The sequence below is a fragment of the Pteropus alecto genome, unplaced genomic scaffold (assembly GCF_000325575.1).
Source record: "Pteropus alecto unplaced genomic scaffold, ASM32557v1 scaffold166, whole genome shotgun sequence".
Taxonomy (NCBI): Eukaryota; Metazoa; Chordata; class Mammalia; order Chiroptera; family Pteropodidae; genus Pteropus; species Pteropus alecto.
The window spans coordinates 2,720,252-2,726,274 of NW_006439757.1; positions in this window are offsets into that span (position 1 = coordinate 2,720,252).

Below are 6,023 nucleotides of genomic sequence, written 5' to 3' on the forward strand. Positions count from 1 at the left end.
ATAGAAACACAGAGTAACAAAAAGACTAACAAGGTGGGAAGCAATTCCAGATATTCACCAGAGAAAAAATGTTGTTTTGTTTTTGTAGTGCTGAATGAGACTTAAGGCAAATAAAATGCATGCAACCTCAACTACTGCTACTGCAAGTTCTCTACTAAGTCAATTCCGTACTTTAGAATCTGTTCCTGTTTCACCACACTCTTGTTTTCAAATTCTGGATCACTTAGAAATAGATTCAGCGGCATATATAAAATAAAATCATGCTTAAAAAGTGGCTGAATGAAATAGAAGCTATTTTTAATTTTTTTTCACGCAGCTAGGAGTTTGAAAGTTAGTAATCCGAGGTGAGTATGTTAATGTCACAGTCTCATCGGTGTCCCAGGCTTACTCTTGTTCTTGTGGTTGTAAGATATCTCTTTTCCCATTTCCTCTGGCATCACAACTGCTTTCCAGAGGGAAAGAAGAAAAGTATGAGCAGGCTAGGTCTGTGCCAGTTTTTACAAAGTGTTCTAGGAGCCCCGCCTAATGGCTTCTTTGTATTGTTAGCCAGTACTATGTCAAAAGCTATCTCCATCTACAAAGGAAAATAGAAAATGTAGTCTTTAAGTGTTAAAATTACCATCTCAAGAAAAACAAAAGTCGTTGATAGAGAATAAAGAGAGATTGGATACTGGGTAGTCAGTTGAACACTGCTCTATGTGGTATATGCTTCACTATATGGCAGGGGAAATAGTATCATACACTATTGACCAAATATTTATTATTCTCTTACAAGGCGTTTATCAGGAGAGTACTTCCTCACCTTCTTGAAAATAAGTGAGACCATGTTTTTTGTTTCAGCCAATAGCATTGAGAGAAATGATAGGTGTCATTTCCTGGGGAAAGCTAAGAACTGGTGTGCATTTGCTACTCCGCACAGAACTGGTAATGTTCCAGATGACAGTTGTTGCAACAGCCTGGGAGTAAGTATATCGAATAGAGTTCTTCTGCTGATCATGATAGGCATGGGGCATGTAGCTTGTGTATGATGAAACCACAGATTCAGGGGGAACATTTTACTACCACATTATCTAGCTTAAGTGACAGTTGCCTTCTTGCACTAGATTCTAGAGAGTATTTGGTCATTTCTATATTTTACATCATTTTTATATCGTTTTCTCCTTAACTCTTCCTTCTCTCTTCCTTTGTTTCACTAACTCCACCCCCTTGTCCCCATCTCTTTCCAAGCACATAGCACTTCTGAATACCGTCTAGTCCGTTATTAGCACTGAGGTTAGAAGAGCTATTTCGTCTGAGATACAGAATAAGATAACATAACTGAGAGTGGCTTTGTCTTCGTTTCCTTAGAATATCTGAAAGCAATATGCATTGACGAGCCAAATGTTCTGTCCAGTATCTCAAATTGTCTTTTTTTTTTTTCAGTTTCCTTTTGAAACTGTGGATGATAGAAGGTTGATACAAAAAGAGTCTCTACTAAGCAATTTTGTTACTTGATTAAAACTGACAATAGCTCAGCAAGTAAATAATGGTTTTAATTTAAATTTCTATAATACCAGCCAAGAAAACAAACGATAAATAGCAAAGCAGACGCCAGATCACAAGATGTAAGTCCTGGAATGTAATTGAAACGGCATAAAAGAGCATATTTCTTGAAGCTTCACATGTTCTCCTCAGAAAAATATACAGAATTATATTAGAAATAATCAGAAATTGCACCATTTGTAATAGGTACTAGTTATTTTTGTTGTTGTTGTTGTTGTTTTCCAAATGTTGCTTTTCTCATATCTGATGTGGTTCTTCGGTGGTAGTCAGCTTCTGTGCTCAAGGGACAATTCATCTTGGATTAAGTCTTGTTGGATTTAATTTCCTAATGTTTTAAAGGTACTGCTTCATCTATTTACATGAGGCATATTGTTCTAGAATAGTCTTCTGTTTTAAATAATGTCTATAGATTTTAGTATTCGTGTTATATTGGCCTCATCAAATAAGTTAGGCATTTATTTTACTTCCTTTAAATAATCTGTTCGTAAGATTAGTTTAGTGCTGTTTCCTCCTTGAATGTTTTTGATGTAATTCATCAGCGAAACCATCTGGGCCTAGAGTATTCTTTAAGAGGCTTTAGGTAAAAACACAAAAATTAATTTCTATAATTGATACAGATCTGTCTCTTTATGTGTCGATTTGGTAAGTCTTCAAAAAATTTGTTCTTCTAAGGTGTCAAATTTGTGTAAAATTGTTCATAGTATTATTTTATCATCCTTTTAATGTTTTAGTTGATAAGCACACCATCATAAGATTTTGATTAAGGCTTATTACTTTAAAAATTTTTAACCTTTAAATATTAATATCCTCCAGGCTATGATTTTTATTCCTCTTCTTTTCTCATTTTATGAGTTATCTGAAGGAGGTCTTACCTACTTCCATAATTTCAATAATCTTTTATATTAATAGTAGCTAAGCCTGGTTGCACATGAAAATACCTGACTGCTTTCAAAAAAATTATTGTTTTCTGCACTTCTCTCCAAACAATTAAATCAGAAGTTCTGGGGTGAGGCCCAGATGTCAGTGTACCCACCATCTCTTCTAATGGTTGCAATATGCAGCTATGGTTGAGAATCACTGCTTTAAATGCCGAAGTTCTTAATCTTAAACTTCTGCTAAATATGCTTCTAAGAATCTGAAGACATTTTTTTTTTCATCTACCTACTGGAAGGTTTAAGAAACCTGAGTCGATTACTTTCATCTCTGAAGTTTGCTCTTCCTTCTGTATTTTTTTTTTTCTCTAGAAACCAATTCAGTTGAGGCAAATGTATATTAAAAACATACCACTTTTCAAATAGCGACTAAAGAATTTTGAAAAATACATTTATACATGTAACTCTCACCATAACCAAGGCTGCCCTCCTGTCATCCCAAAGAATTCCCTTCTGCTCCTTTGCATTCATCCATCATCAGCCATAGCAACTATTGATATGTTTTCTGCCAACTATAGGTTAGTTTAGCTGACTTTAGAATTTCATATGTGTGAAGTCATACAGTATGTTTAACTTTGTTTCTGAATTCTTTCCTCTCAGTATAATACTTTTGAGATAAATTCGTGTTATTATGTATATCAACAGTTTTTTTTCTTGTTGTGGTTGCATAGAATTCCATTGTATGAGGATTACCTATTTTATCTAGTCACTAGTCAGAAAACATTTGAGTTGTGTAGAGTTGTAGGCTATGATATCTCAAACTGCTGATCTTACGGCAATAAGGAAGCTCTTTTTAACTATGATCCCGGACTTCTGAAAGTCAAACTGATGTGTCTAAACAAGTTACAAATCCTGAATTCTTTTTTTACAATGTCAAATTAATGAAAACAAAGGTAAGGGATTAGAAAACAAGTACAACTGAGATTGGGCCTTGGAAAGAGTCAAAGAAAACAGTACTGTCAGATCTCTAGTCCTTCTTCTACACTTCCTGCTGTGCCTGCTCTTCTTCCTATGACAATCAGCTAGAGCATTTTGCAACAGAGAGCATTTTGATCTGCCTTGTTGCCCAAATCTGAAGTCATGAGGAGATATGATGGTTTACATGGCCATTCAGTGGTCAGCTGAGTTTCCAACCTGTCAAGAATAGAAACCATTGTTGAGCCCCATTCCTCAGAGAACCCATCAACCAGTTGGTGGTGGACTGATTATATAGAGGCTCTAGTCAAGATTTTTTCTCAAACAAACATTTACCCTGGGTATGAATTTGCCTAGAATACCTGCGGTGTTTCTATCAGTATCGCCATTTGTGAAGTTATTGAATGCCTTATTTGCCATATGACAGTCCATACAATGTTCTCAGCAGAGAACTCATTTCTCACTAAAATAGGCCAGGAAAAAGCCAACATACATGAGATCCACCGGTATTGTTACCTATCACATTGATTGGCGTGATGAAATGGTGGAATAGTCTGATAATGACTCAGTCATGTCCCTACCTGGATGACAAACCCTGCAAGGATGCTGAGCTGACCTGTTAGGTTTTGCTGTATGTTCTGAGACAAAAGCAGTACATACAGGTTCGGAAAAAGAAAAAGAGTAGAAAGGGAGTGGTTTTTATCATTCTACACAGTGTTCCCAACTGGGTGTGATTTTGCCCTTTGAACACGGTGCTCTATGTGATATATACTTCACTATCTGGCAGGGGGAAATAATACTATCATATATTATTGACAAAGTTTGTTTTTGTAAAAAAGGCTTAAGCTGTTACAGCAGTTTTCTGCCATGACTACTTCCTTTCTGCCAAATATTAAAGTCACTCCTCAAAGTCAAATGTTCTACAGAATTAAAAATAAATGAGTTATACAAAAAGTTAAGAGAAGTAAAGATTTTGATGGAAACATATAGAATAGTCTATTTCAGAGTAACAATTAGCAAATAATGCATAGATGCACGCTCTGGGATTGGCGGTTTGACTATTTAAAATGTAGTTTGATTCTAGTGCCAGGAGACCATTCCTCCCATCTGTAGACACTGTTTTCCAAATGTCAGGGAGACTTTTCTCTCTGCTTTAGTACAGTAGTTTTCCACTAGAGGAAACTGATGTATTTACCTATCTCTTAGAAGACACCATCTGGATTTGTCAAACTTTCCGAACATTGCAGGAATCTGGGCTGCGTGCCTTGCTGAGATTTCTCCTGGTGACTATCAATGGCCACGTGCAAAGGACAAAGCCTCTTCAGTTCTGCAAGGTTAAGGGAGTAGGAGGTGGGGACACATGACACAGATCATGTGTTACATTCTCGGTTTGTCAAAGACAGATGACTCAATTTGTGGACCATTCAAGTCCTTTTCCTTTGCCCTGCTACCTTTTTAGTGTTTTTTTGGATATTATACCAGACGGTGAGAGGAGGAATTAAAAAAAAAAGAAAAAAAAATAAAATTTTCAGCTATGATGCTTCTAAGAAAATCTGATTTTTAACTTCTGCGTGTAAATCCAAACAGATATAATGGCTCTACACATTTACCAATTATTATAGCAATTTAAATTTAGTTAAATAGAATGTTTTTTTAAACTTGCAGTAACCGAAAGTTGGCTTTAACTCAGACACGGCTTCGTGACGGTTGTGCTAGGAAAAGCCGACGGCATGGCAAGGCAGAAGAAGTATGGAGGAAGGATCCATTTTATTTTTTGAACTAAATTCCTGATTGGGAACTGATCGAATTTGCCACTAGGCATGAAATAGGTGCTTTGCACTGTCACACAGTGCAGCTCGACTCAGGATGCGCACCTTCAACCATTCTTCTTGCCAGCATTACATGTCTCTTCAAAGGAGATGGCCCAGGTTCCAAAGAAATGCATGAGCTTTACTCCCACAGAACAGGCCCAATGCCCTTGGCTGGTGCGAATAACAGAATTTTAGGAATAGAGGAAATTTAGCCTTGAGGTGAGTAAACAATAATCTAGAGAAGACTAATTCATGGGTCACAGTCATCCAGTTGCTTCTGTTGGAACTGAGACCAGAGGCCACCCCTCCTGGTCACCTCTCCAGGGTTGTTGGTGAATCCCTTCATTTAAAATTCCAGATGTCAAAATCATATTAATACCCATGGAATGATCTTCCTCCTTAACATCCATAACTCCAATCTAATTGTAAAAAAAGAGAGAGTGATTGCAAGAGAGAGAGAGAGACAGACAGAGAGAGAGAGAGAGAGAGAGAGAGAGAGAATTATGGGGCATTGTACAAAACATCTGACCAGTGCTCTTCAAAATTGGTCAAAACTAAGTCACCAAAATCAAGCCAATTCAGAAAAACCGTCACAGCCAAGAGGAGACATGACAATTAAATGTACTGTGATACCTTGCAGGGCTGCTGGGACAGAAAAGAGGCATTGGGTAGAAACTAAGGGAATCCGAATAAAGTATCAACTCTAATTAATAATCTCCAAATGACAGTGACCTACTTTAGCACCTCCAAAGTAATTTCTCGCCTTGGGGAATCGAGGAAGCTTTCCGGCAGCCCTTTCACTAGCTACGTCAGGAAAAGCAAC